The sequence below is a fragment of the Rousettus aegyptiacus genome, unplaced genomic scaffold (assembly GCF_014176215.1).
Source record: "Rousettus aegyptiacus isolate mRouAeg1 unplaced genomic scaffold, mRouAeg1.p scaffold_m13_p_15, whole genome shotgun sequence".
Taxonomy (NCBI): Eukaryota; Metazoa; Chordata; class Mammalia; order Chiroptera; family Pteropodidae; genus Rousettus; species Rousettus aegyptiacus.
The window spans coordinates 28,965,801-28,980,060 of NW_023416290.1; the positions used below are offsets into that span (position 1 = coordinate 28,965,801).

At 38.5% G+C, this 14,260-nt stretch overlaps 1 pseudogene; it reads right to left on the reverse strand.

The window, feature by feature from the left end:
* Positions 1 to 3,756: 3,756 nt before the first annotated feature.
* On the reverse strand, positions 3,757 to 3,875 carry LOC118612085 (annotated as a pseudogene).
* Between the last annotated feature and the right edge of the window lie 10,385 nt (positions 3,876 to 14,260).

Sequence of the window (14,260 nt, forward strand, 5' to 3'; positions counted from 1 at the left end):
TCAATGATAAATGCACTCCAGATACAGTTCAAACAACCATCCTTAGAGCATTAATTATTGAAACTATAACATTTTTAACTATTATGATAGTCCTAAGTGCATTTGGTCCTTACATCATATTACTAGAGCTCTATTTGCCTGACAACTTGAAAATCTATTTAAGCTACATAAAACTAATAAGATCTAGAACTTTAGTGTTTCTGCATTCAATACTCGCTTTTTTCCCAATTGCTCTGTCCTTGCTGATGCTAAGTTCTCTGATATTCTCTAAAAAATTCTACTCATTAGGACCATGGTTAAGTCTTAACTGACTTCTTCATTTCAAAGCTATACGTGTTGTCAGTATCACTTACTTGACCTATATAATCTTGTTATAGAGTTCAAATGTATCAATTCTGAATTTTAATTACAACCACAAAGTAGGAAGTATGCCTGTATTACACTCAGTGCCTAGCACATTTCTGTTTGCCCTTCTTAAGAATTCAACTGAATGAAGTTTAGTTCACCTGGGGAAGTATTTCAGTCGCAGTCCTTGCCAATGTCATTTACAAAAATGGAGCAATTGCTTTCAGGTTTGTACTTTAGCTTTGGATCTGTGCCATCATCTGCAAGGAAGTGGCAGAGTTCCCTAAGCAAGCTGAACTTCTGGTCCGTGTTCCTCTTTTCTTTGATGTCTCTGGCAGACATTTAATGTCACCCGGGCTTTTCCTTGCCTTCACCAAAACCAAAGTTACCTGGGCTAATTTAGCTCCCTGAAATAGTATCTTGTGTAGCTGCTCTCTAATGGCAGAATAGAAAAATAAGCAGGAGGAAATGAGTAAGGGTAATGGGGAAGGAAGAGAAGGAATAGAGGAGTGGAATATATTTTATATTTTAGGTTTATAGTTGATTACACAATTTCTCCTTGCTTTACCCAGCTCTGCAAGGCGGAGATTGGGGAGTGTTAACATATACAAAAGTAGATAGAATATTGAATACCATGTTCTCTTTACCCAGCTTCAACAATGATGAACTCCAAGTCGATCTTTCCACTTCTCCCACTGTTGTATTTTAAAGCAAGTTCTTTGGGTCAAGTTTAAAATGGGGCTACAAGTTTTAAACTTAGCCACTGTAGGAGGTAAACTGGTAGAATATTCTGTTTATGAATGTCTTCTGCTTAAGGTTATAGGCGTGCACTAATCTATTCTCCAGTCTGTGTGCTAACATGAGGAAATAGACTAGACAGAAGGTGATCTAAACTTTGAGGATCAGAAGGCCGCCAGGATAAAAATTGGGGAGTCAAAGCACTGAGTGAATGCCTTAGGGAGAAAATTCTTTTTCTACATGCTTGCTACTTCCTTTCTGTTGAGATATTAAAGGCCAAGATCCCAAAGTGCAAGCCTACTCAGGAGAAAAGTTTCAGAAGCAAACTACTTACCTTTCTCCTAATTTAGACCTATGTTCTTTAACGAGTGAAAATCAAATGTTTAATATATGCACATGGAGAATTCCCATAAGCATGAAAATTCCAAAGACAGGTAACTTTGGGTATATATGATATTGTTGAACAAAAGGGAAAGGGGTAGGGGATGAAGCATTACATTTCAGAAGTGAGAATGGGCAATTTACAGGTAGTTGAGGAAGTGTGGAACATTCAAGGAAAATTCTTGCTGGGCAACTCAGACAATGGGACATAAAGTAGGTATCTAGCTAACAGATCCCTGCCTAAACTTTCTTATTTACCATACTTAATTTGGCTAAGGTGAACATTCTAAGATCCTGTTCCCAAAGTAGGTTTTTCTAGCAGAATCCCTTGGGCAGGAAGGGTAGTGTCAAAGTTTCTTTCTGAGTCTCGTTTCTTAATAAACAGCTTAAAATCAATATCCCAAAAAGGCAGAGTGCAAAACTTTGGTTCCCAGAGCTCAAAAGGGCAAAGTTATGCTCTGCAAGCAGCTTCAGAGTTCAAGTTGCAAAAATCCAAATTTTGGTCCACAACTTATGTTAAAGCCTTAGAAATCCTCATTTCCCCTTTTGCATCAGACCTGGTAGAATGTGACAGTATTAATGAATCCAGTGATAATTCTGAGTCCCATTGTCATTGCCAGAGTGGTATGGCTTCCTGCCCTACATCCCTCTTGTTACACGGAAGAGGGAAGTTAAAATTTCATAGGAGATTTAGTCCTGGTGGCCAAAGTGATTAAAATATAAGGGAATATATACTTATTCAGCATTACAAAAGTCAAATGCAGTATCCTGATGAATCATTTCTATATGCTACCATGATTTTAGTAGATACAGTTGATTTCAAACAATGAGAAAAACAGTAGGCCATAAGCTTAAATGCTATAAACATGATCAGTAAGTCTATGAATATCATGATAATAACTTGTAATACGAATGGGAACAAATTTCCTATTCCAGAATGTAGGAAGGAAGCAAGGGAACTAAAATATTAAGTCAAGCTACATTCAGAGACTGCAATTGGCTGATCAGCTCTGCAGACTCCCAGGAGGACACCTTTAGAACAAAGGAAGATTTCTGCTAGGATTGCTAATAATCCATTCCCCACACTGAGAAGGGGAAACAAGAAAAAAAAAAGTTTTAAGTGGCTGCCCTACACAAAATCATCCATTTCCTATGGCTAAAACCATAGGGAACCTATAGATTAAAGACTAAGAATTGCTAGCGGGCCTTTAGTGCTGCATACTCTCCCTTCCTCACTGCATGTTCATGTTGAAGGAAATGGGTTAACAAAGTCTTAAACTGTAACTTACAGGAATTAAAAAGTGACATAAACTGAATTCTCCAAATACTCGGGGTCCCTCTCATTGTCTTTTGGTCCTTCTCAGGGCCTTTACTCTGTCTCTCTCACTGTCCCCATCTCTTTATTATCTCTGCCCCTTTGAGTTTCTCAGACTCTACCTCTGAGAGGAGACCACACTGTGGAGTGCTATCTCTACTCTAATGAACATTCCTATTGACTTTAGAGTACCTTTGAATTCTTTCTTATACTTCACCAAGAACTCCCTTCTCTCAGTGCAGGGCTTGAGTTTACCCTACTTGGGGAATTTTTCCTGTCCTACATCATTATTATCTTACAGCTGCTCTGCTCCCTCCCAAATTGGTCTCACCATCTACCATTTCAGTCACCTCTCCTACGCTGGAGATCCATACTTTATGATAGGAAACCAATTGTAAATACCAACCAAGAGTCCTCTTGGGTGTTTTCCAGCACACTGGGCTCAATTGGACCCACAGACTCTGAAGAAGCAGAGGCCACAGTATAGACTCCCTGACGGGGAAATCTAGCCATTTAATGGGAGCGTTAATTATATCACCATACTCCAATTAGACCTCTATTATAAACGGCTGGGTAAATAGAGAGATTTTACGTTCAAGCCTTTTCCTACTCTGAGAAAATGATTCCCTCTTACAGAAGTACAGTCTAACTACTCTAGCTTTACTTCACTCTAATAAGTCTACCTCTTGCTTTTCTGAATCGTCCTTGGCCAAACTATTGGCTTCTTCCACTTCTCCATACCCGGAAAAATCTCTCCCACCATCTAAGACTTCCTCTACACCTCCACAGAAGGTATGCTCTTTAGTAGAGGCTCTAGGATAATTTGGACCCCAACTTGTCCACAAACATTTTTCACTTACAGAGCTCTAACAGATCAAAGCAAACTTCGGAAGCTATTCTTTTTTTTTCCTTAGGTGAGGCAACCCTTGGTTGACCTCACAGATTGTAAGGACCTGATTTTTATTTTTATTTTTTTACGTCTACAGCACTTAGTCTTCCTAAGTGGTCTCCCATCCAAATACTAACCAGGACCGACCCTGCTTAGCTTCTGAGATCAGATGGGATCAGGCTTGTTCAGGGTGGCATGGCCGTAGATTTGGGAGATATTCTGACAACCCAATGGGTATAATAATACCTTACAACATACTACGTTTGTTTGTAAGTTCACCTAGAAGGGCACCATGATTATTCTGGGACAGACCTTATCAGACCAGGCATTAGAGCCCCAGGCTCATGAGGGGGAAGGAAGGATAGAAGCTAGGTACCCTAGATACTAGTGGCCTTTCAAGGCCAATCGCAGCCCATGTCTACAAGTACCCTACTCCCATAGTGAAGAGCTCATCGAAGTGCATCATCTGCCACCAACCTGGCCACTGGGCCAAAAAAAATGTCCCAACGAAGACAAGCCTCCCAAATCTACTTATGACAATGTCACCAGTTGGGACATTGGGCTGCCTTCTGCCCCAAAGGTAGAAAGACCCCAGGGTCAGAGCCAGCCACAGGCTTCCAAATTGTTGCATGGGACTGAAAAGCCCCCTCCAGTTGGCCCCATTACAAGAAATGTCCATCAATGGACTGGAGCCAAGGGTACAATTGAACATAGCAGGTAGGGTGATCACTTTCCTTTTGGAAACAGGGGCCACCTACTCTGTCCTTACTTCCTTCTCTGGACTCTTCTCCTCTCAAACCTGCACTGTTTCAGGAGTCACCAGGAAGTCAATTTCTCTATTTTACTTTGCCTTCATGTTGCCTATGGGATAAGTATCTATTTATACCTAAATACTCAAGCCCTCTTCTGGGCTATGACAGTCCTCACCTTTTTAGCCAAACCTCAGCTCATGATCTACAAAATTCACTTTAGGGGGAACCATTTTATAGTAAATAGGTAATCTCTCTTTTCCTACCACACTGACCCAATGACCCTAGGCTTTTATGTCAGGTCACTCAACTAATTTATTAACCAAGATGTATGAGGATAATTCTCCAGTCTCTCAGCTACAGCCACTTAGGAAGGGACCATACCCTGTTCTTTTATCTTCCCTAACTGCAGTGAAGGTCTTCAGAATCTCCAATTGGATCTACCACTCTCGAGTCAAACCTTATCCTGAGACTCTACAGCAGACTCTACTTACACCTGTGAACCAACAGAAGATCTGAGATTCCCCTTCAAAAAAAGAAAAACCAGGATAAGTTTTGTATTGCAGGGGAAACTATAGGCAGCACTGCACTTGGCCTTCAAAGAGAGCTATTGGAGGACATGCTATTGGAGGAAATGCCATCAAGGAGACAGCCTTTGCCCTGACCTAAATCCAGGAATAACTGGATTCCTTAGTAGGCACAGTACTTCCAAATCAAAGAGGCTTGGATCTTCTGACAGCAGGACGAGGGAGAACATGCGTCTACCTCAAAGAAAAATGCTGTTTCTATAACAACCAATCAGGCCAAGCATTTGTGGCTAGTTAAGCCAGCAGCTTTTATGACCTTTGCGCCCTAGGTTTTGGACTAATTTATAACATCTATACAATCTCTACAACTCACATCTATACAATCCTTTCTCCTGCCACTTGTTCTTCAAATCTTATTTTTTGTTCTCTCCTCCCAAGACCATCACTTCTAAATTACTTTGTTCAATTTATTTCTTCTAGAGTCCAAGCAATTCATCTCCAAATGGTCCTTCAAGTGAGATATCACCCTATCTAATCAACAGATCCTATACCATACTGTAGACCCTTAGATTGAGCATCGACAACCTTTGCCTCCAGCTGACAGAGAGCAAGTATGAAGTACCCAATCTTTCCCCTTCGCTCCTTCTCAGCCTGAAGTAGCTAGAGTGGTCATCATTCAAAAACCCCAGTGATTTGGATCCCTAATACTTGAGGGGAAAATGTTAGGTAGTTAGACAGACATGAGCAACAGGAGTAACCATAGAAACCTCCATTGAAGATCTATAAGGACCTCCCAGAAACAGTAGCCCCTTTATGGTTGTAAATTAGCCTAAATCCTAGGGCACAAAGGCCACAAAAGCATCTGGCTTAACTAGCCACAAGTACTTGAGCAGAAAGTACTACCCTAAGTTGCCCATAACCTTAGCCTCATTACACTATCATTATAATGTCATGCCTAAGCCCAGAAAGTCCTAATTATAACAGACTGAATTCCAAGTAACCACATGTGCAGTAGGCAGGTAGTTATATAACAGCCAAATGTCAATCAGAATGACCTCATGTGCCAATCACCTAGGAACACCTTTGTAAGCACCCATCATGGCCCTAATACAATACAGACCCTCCCACTTTCGTGCTGTTACAGCTCTCCTTGCTAAAAACCTGCTCCTCCCTTGGAGTGTACTCCATCTTTTATCTTTTATCTTTTCACCTTCAAAATTCCATGGGGCTGCAGCCTTCCACAGCTTGGCCCGTCTCCTTCTAAAATGTACTTTCAATAAATCTTACTTCTAAATCTCTCTGGCCTGTAATTCTTTACTGCATTGGCAGGGAAGAACTGAGGATCCCACCACCACTACCACCATACTGCTGGGGTGATGCTGGATTTCACATCACCCCAGTGATAACAAGAAAGTAACCAGCTAAGTCATGTAATGGGTTATTCATTCTTATTAAGTGATTTTTTTCTAATCAGGTTTCTACTTCTCCAGAGGCGTGTATATATACATATATATCTCAAATAGTATGGCAACAGCACAAACTCTACCTTGTTTAGCCATCATGTAGACTAAAGCCATACAATTGTCTAAAACTACCTGAGCAAGGGAGTCTAGTGATTCCTGTTGGGCAGAAATAGCTTTAGCCATTTCTTCAGCTGTTTGACTTATAGTAGCAGGTAAATTTCTTATTTTACCTCTGTTGATATATACCCCTGCACTAGGGATTCGTATACTGAGAATGCTTTGTCCTATGCTGTCATTGTAGCCAGACAGCAGTTCCCTTTAGGATCTAACAATGTTTCTATTCTGATTGAATAGGGCCGCTAAAATGATAGAGGGTTTCTATAAACAGATATAGGAGTAATAAATTGTCCTAATAGGCAAACCCCTTCTAGTTTCCAGCTGTCCGGACACCTATGTGCCCATCCCTTAGTTGAGGTGGGTGGGAGGTTCTATTCTAGTTCCACAAACAAAAATAAGCCCAAATGGTGCGCAAGTATTCCTCCAAGAGTGGTCTCATTTATAAACTGATTCATAAGTATAATAGAAGGAATTTTCTCTAAAATAGGGTGAAATTGTGTGCATGCTGGCCAGAATTCAACTGCTTGATATCCAATAGATGGATAAATTCTACATATAAAGTGGTCACTTTTTTTCTTTCTCCTCCTAAATATATTTTTGAAGTATATAATCAGAGGACAAAGGAGGCCTAGGTTTGTGAAACTGGTAACAGGAACAACTAAGTAAATATTGGTCCTCTATTGATTGAGGGATTGTTGGTGACATATCCAACAATCAGAGAGGTCACCTCCTTTAGCTGCACTTTGGGAGAGCTTTGTCAAGACACTATCTTTCTAAGCATAAATGGTTATAAAATGGTTATTAAAAGGATGCTCGATTTAGTTGTCGTCGTAACAAGTGAACACTTAAACAGTAAAGAAAGTAGGAAAGGCATAGTAAACTTTTATCAGAGAAAAAAAACAGATCCCAGGCTGCTTACTTCTAGGGGATCTCCAGTGAAAGTCAACTAACTATAAGAGGGTAACAATAGTAAGGAATAAAATAAGAGAAAAATTGTTACAGTTAGGTATTCTGGTGAAAGTTCAGGCATCAGGTGTCAGTTTCTTTATTCTTAAGATTATCTACTACTCTTGGAGAAACATCTGCTTCTTGTCCTGGTGATGACTTTGTTAGGCATAGTCTGGTTTCAGAGATGTGTTCTGAAGTCCAATCTTCTTCTGGAGTCTGAGCCTTCTTTAAATGAGAAAGTTGAATCCAAGAGTCAATATCTTGTAATTTGGCAGCACAAGGATTGATTAAAAGCACTTGATAAGATCCTTTCCAATGAAGCTGTAGTAAGTCTGAGTTGGTGTCTTTTCCAACAGACAAAATCTCCTGGTTTTAAATGGGGAAGCTGGTTTTTGTCTCCTGGGAGCTCACTGTGGAAGAAATATGTGCATGCTCCCCACAGTGATGGAATGCCTAGACCTGTGTTAAAGGGCAAATGTCCTTATTTCAATGTAGTTCAGTGGGATTCCATAATATGGAGGGTGGAGGGATATTTGGAGCCCACCCCCAAGCTGGTAATCACTACCTTGGAAGCTACAACGAAACCACTGAAAACATGTAAACCCAACAATAATAAGCATGTGTTGGTTCAATGAATCTTCTCAACAACCTATTACAGTAGGTAATACTGTTATTATTTTATAGACTAGGAAACTGGGGGGGGGTAGGTTAATAAAATCTGTTCACGGTTGCATAGAAAATAAAGGAAAGGTTCTGGAATATAAAGTAAGATTTGGAGACCGTTTGGTGTGGGTTAATAGTCTCATAGTTGCTCCTTTATATGTTAAGCCTCTTTTCCTAGGATTGCCCAAATATAGTTAATTGTTTACAGAATCATGTTCCTTTGACCTGCCCTTTTACTTTATTGCCAGCATGCCATTACTTCAGCAGCCGAATTATTTAGTAGCTGTTATTGTTGCTGTTCTAAAAGTGGATGTTGATAAATGGGTAACAAAACAGCTGTTATACACTCAAATTTAAGCCTGTATTTTACAACTGAAACCCATATGATAGTAGAGTTAAACACGAAAAAGCACATGTAAAAAAAATGATGTGGAATTCTGCTTGTTGTTTCTCAGCCTTCTTTGTGATTCATCCTTCCCTACCTGACGGTGTTTCTTGTGGTTCCTTCCTCAGTTGCCTTCTCCATCTATTCACTCTCTGGGAAAACTCACTTCCTTCCACACTTCTCTGCAGAACGATAAACATTTATACCCAACAATGTAACAGAAATTTCCATTTGGATGTCTTCCCAGGCATTTCGAATTCAACATACTTAAAATAGAGCTTACCTTTCTGTTTCCAAAAACCTGCTTCTCCTTACGTTCTCTTTACTTCAGGAACCAGCACCATGTACCATCAGGTGTTAAAATTAAGAAACTCAGCTTCCTCTCCTCACCATTCTAGTCACCAGCATCTCACCAGTTTTTCCCTCAATATTGGACTCCTTTCATCTGCTTTCCTCTATTGCCAGAACGCTTTTTTTTTTTTTAAAGGACAATCTTTTAAGGTAAAAAACAGACCCAATTATATGTTCCTTTTTAACCACTTTATTGACTTATGATTGAGATACAAAAAAGTTGTATATATTTATGTATACAATTTGATCAGTTTGGAGATAAGTATACACCAGTGAAATCCTCACCATAATCAATGTCACAAACATCCATCACCTCCAAAAATTCCCTCTCACCCTTTTTATTTTTTGTGTGTGATAAGAAAACTTAACAATGATTACATGTTCTTGAAGTTTTTTTGTTAAAGGTTCCCATTTGCTATAGAAAAAAATTCACACATATCTTACTGCATGATATTGCATGAGCTGACTCCTACCTACCTTTTGAGCTTTTTCAAGGCACTCTTTCCCTCATCTTCTACACTTTGTACTTTTTCCAGTTCTTTGCCTTAGTCTTCATTTCCTGTACCCGAAACATTTTTTTTCTTGTTATTGCTTTCTTCACTAACAGCTACTCAGAAATATTTTTCTGAAGAAGGCCTTTCCTGACCCACTAGACTCAGTAAGATCTTCCTGTAATCAGCTCCCCATATTTTAACTCTCATCAGGGCAGTGTGAATCTTCTTTCCTACTGTATCCTTAGTGACTAGCCAGTGCTTGAAAGATATACAATAAATATTTGTTGAACAAATAAATTTGTGTGCATCACTGCAGTTGAAAGTTAATGATTCTATACAGTTTTCTTTTAAGAATTTTTATAAATTTAAATGTTGATAAACAGCAAAATTGTTTTTCTTAAGCACCATTTAAAATATTTAAAATTTAAGCATTAATCCACTTATTAATAGTATGCTTTTCACATTGAAGTACTGTACAAATTCAGTCACTTTTTACATTGAAGAACACATCCAAAGAGAGAGTATGGTATGAAATTTACCTAAACGTGATTTCAGCTGCTTCTGCCATCTACTGGACATGTAGCACCGGCTTTTCAGGGGCCTATTCTGAACCAGAGTACTTATCCAGGATTCTAACAGGATTTTAAAACTTTATCTGTATTTAAATCATATAATCATCGGTAATTTTTGTACTGTATTTAAAAAAGTCATAGTAATTTTCCTTACACGTAATTTTTAAATAATTTATATTATAATTTCAACATATTTTTAAATGGTCACACATAAATCATTATGTGTGATAAGGCACATTTTGGTGGGAAATATTTCTTTCCCCCCAAAATCACTGTGCTCTTTTGGTTTTAAGATATCCATAATTTGAAAGTGTGATTAGTCCTCACCACAGCAGGTCTAGAGATGCCTGATAAATCATCTCCTCTGGCTGCTGGTTGACTGAGTAGTTGAGTGGCAGCTTTTAGGACTGCACTACATCCACCGAGGTCTAGCCTGAGCCCTTTGTAGGGTGGGAAAACAGCAGAAGCAATTTCATTTGGCAAGGCTTTAGAAATGACATATTCTTTTCTGAATTAAAGCATCTGAGGCACATGGAGTCCACCTACTATTTAACAGCCTTCCTTCTGTCATAAGAAAGAATTAAATCTGTTATTTACATGTGCCTGGAAGGCCTGAGAGTAATTGATGCTCAGGTGGCATCCATAAATAGAGTTGATGGAGTTAGCAAAAACAAAAACAAACCAAACCCAAATCAGGATGTTCAGTTAAACGGGAATTTCAGATAACAAATAATATTTAGTATAAGTATGGCCCAAATATTGCATGGGACATATTATACTAAAGTGTCTTAAGTTTTTTTATGGCAACTCTAATTTAATTTAATTCAATTCAAATTCACAAATATTTAGAGGTAGGTCCTACGCCCTAAAAGAAAAGAGGAAGGATTCTTCGTACAAAGTCGGTAAACTGCATACTAAAATAGAAGTTTTCCTGGGAAAATCTCAATAATGGGTTATAGTATCAATAATGATTTGCTTTATTTATGAGTATTATTTCATATGAGTGATTTGTTCAAAAAAATTTTTTAGGGGATTGTTAACTCTAATAAAACTACTTAAGAAAACACCCTAGGCCGTCTAGTATGTCCAATTCAAAAATCTTTAAATAGAATACACATTGTTTAATGTATCCCACCTGGGAAGATTACATAATCCCAGTTTGACTCTGTTGGTTTGTATAATTGTGCTTTCCTGGTCAGCAGAAAAGAAAGACAGCAGACCCTTATGATGAGTGGCAACGGGACAAATGTATTCAGGAGGCACCGAAGCACAGCTTCAAATGAGGATAAGTGAGGCCTCCTTGAGGAAGCAACACACACCTTTTATCCCCCTTCCCTTTTTTTTTTTTTACTTAAAAATAGTTGTATTTATATTCCACAATTTTCTCAAATACTGGTTTCCTTATAAACTTTCTACAGGATTTTTTTTAAACAAATCCTTCACATTGTGTCTTGACTATGACTTATGGAATTTCAGGGAAATAGATCTGTGTGTTTTTGTTGCTTAATTTGTACTAAAGGGATGGCACGTGGTCACATGCAGTCCATGTGGGATTCTAGTATGACATTTAGTAAGTTTTTTGACGTGGACCATCCCTTCGATGCTGAAGGTAATGCATTTGTGGAAAGAAGGAATTGTACATTTAGATTACTGCTCTCTGCATCTTCCAGTTTTTCTGTGTTATCTTCCCAATTAATATGGACTCTTGTGACTCTGGGATTAGATGCTATACCCCTTCCCATACTTTTTTTAAAGGAAAAGTATAGGGAAAAAATTAATCTATTAGAACTAGAGGAAAGCTGAGATGAAACAGCCTCAAATCAAAGGACTGCTCTCATGGATAGTGCAAAATATATGACTTATCATGTTCTTCTAAGCCATACTCACAGCTAATATTTACTATTATCAAAAGCTTTTAAGTCAGTTCTCAAAATATTTGTCTACAATGTAATCTCAAAGAGTTAAAAGAAAAGGGATAAAATATGACCAAAATACAAGCCAGAATATAATGGCAGTAAGGGTGCTATGTGTTTTCAAAAACAAATCACGTTTGGTTCACACTTCATAAAAGGCTCGAAAATAATACAAATATGTTGTTAACCAATGGATAATTAAAATTTTATTACCTGATAAAGATGAAACAAAATTTCTATGTTTCATAGAAGAAAAGCTGAACTATACAAGTATTTCACACTAATTATTCTGTTACTGTTGATAAGATGAAGCATCTTATTTGACAGAAGAATGTTTTTGAAATAGCCTTTACCTGTATTTTTTTTTTGGTTTCAAGTAGGTAAGTCCTTGGGAGTTTTTGTTTTATATTCTTCTCATATCCTTGCAGTACATTGTGGCACAGAGAAAGCACATAATTAATTTCAAGACAGAAACTTCAGAAATCGTCAACTCATCATTTATCACATTCAACTTGTTATCAGGTCCTGTAGATTTTTACCTCCAGCATCTTTTGAATCCATTCTCTATAAACATTTTTCATTTCTACAGCCTTATTCTAATATTATTTCTTACCTAGCTTCCTAATCTACATTTCCCAAAGATTTAGCTTCTTAAGAAACGTTTCACATTACTTCCTAAAAATATCCATTGCATACAGAAGGGGTCCTCATTCTAGAAGTGACAAAAAAGCATATTGTTCTCTGAGAGTAGATTGTAAATACAAGACCATTTGAGTAAATGTGAGGTGTTTAAGATTGGTCAAGGTATGGCAAAGGGTAATAAAGTGACCCTTCAAAATTTGGACCGGAAACTGGTTTGCAGTGGTAAAATAATTAAGTTATCAGAGGAAGAGACCTTAGGATCATGTGACCACTAGCTATGTGCATTACCATCTGGAAGCAGCTGATCTTATAGGATTATGGAATGACCTACTAAAAAGTCAGCTAGAATGCCTGCTGCAATGCAACATCTTGAGCAGTTGGGAGTCTACCTTTTTGGATGAATGACATACTTTGAATAAAAAATGGCCTATTTCCCTCATAACAAAATTACACAGGTCTGGGGATATAATGATATCCAGTCCCATGATCCTTATGTGGAGGTTTTAAGGGGTTAAGGGAAAAATGTTTCTACCAGGGATCACAGTCACAATTTTACTGATATCTATCTAAAGATTAGATAACTAGCTCTTCTTTCATATTTCTATTTCATTTAAAGAAGCTATTTCTTCTCTATCCATTACTGTATAGAGCAGGCAAATTTACTGTTAAGTCCATCAGTCACCTTGAGGTGATTCTGAAGGAACTATAGGAGGAACGCACATTAGCTCAAGACCCTTGACTTGGAAAACAATGTTCCTCAGTGGCCACTGTATTGTTCTCCTATGAGTTGGAATGCTTGCAGTGGGCTCATGTGATGAGGACACTCTGGTATCTGCAGCCCATGTCCATGGGCTCTGCTCTATCTTGCACTTTTCTAGGTTCATACATTCTGTTCTCTGCTTTGACACAGGTCTTTTCTGGTTCACTGGTACTCTCTACTATTTCTAACTCCTGGTCCAGTGTTGTTTGACAGCAAGACAAATTTTCAGGCAACCAAAGGCATAAATAGTTCTGGGAACTGTTTTTGCACAGTATTGACAACTGACAGCTGCTCTTCAAACATCCTAAGTTGACAAAAGTGCTGTTAGGGGACTATTGCTGCCTGCTAAGAATGGAACATCCATAATTACCCCATGACTTCAGTGAGTTCTTATGCTTTTTTCTCTTGCTCTAAAATGGCATTTTGTCAGTTCTTAAATTTACTTCTATATATTCCTGGTATTTGTCGTAGAATGTTACCTGTAATAAAAGTGAAGACATAAGCACTGTAACGAGTTAAAAGTATGGTCCACTGCTCTGGAATATCTAAACACGTCCTGTCTCCTGCATAGATCATCGTATTAATGTTTTAAAAAATAATATCATGAAATGAAAATTTATTTGCTTAACCAGTTTGGGTAGTTAAAGACACTAAGCTCCAACTACAAGCTTCTTTCTTGTAATGGTCAGGTAGCCTACTAAACCTAAGCACCAACCCATAGTGAGTGTTCTACAGCGCTCTGAAATCTCTCTGAGAATGCAGGCCCGGAAAGGAATCCCGAGTCCTGAATTCCAGTTCTAGCGCTGACCAGCTTTATGACTAGCACTTCATTGGACCTCACTTTCCCCTCTGTAAAATGAGGCAGGGATGGGAGCTGTATCTGGAAGGTGTCGGTGGTGGTATTCTCTTAAGTCCATGAGTCCAATTACACAAGTTGCGGAAAAAGCGCGCTCGCGCGCCCACCTTGGTAAGGACGGTGAGGTGAAAAAGGCTGCTACGAGGCCAGAA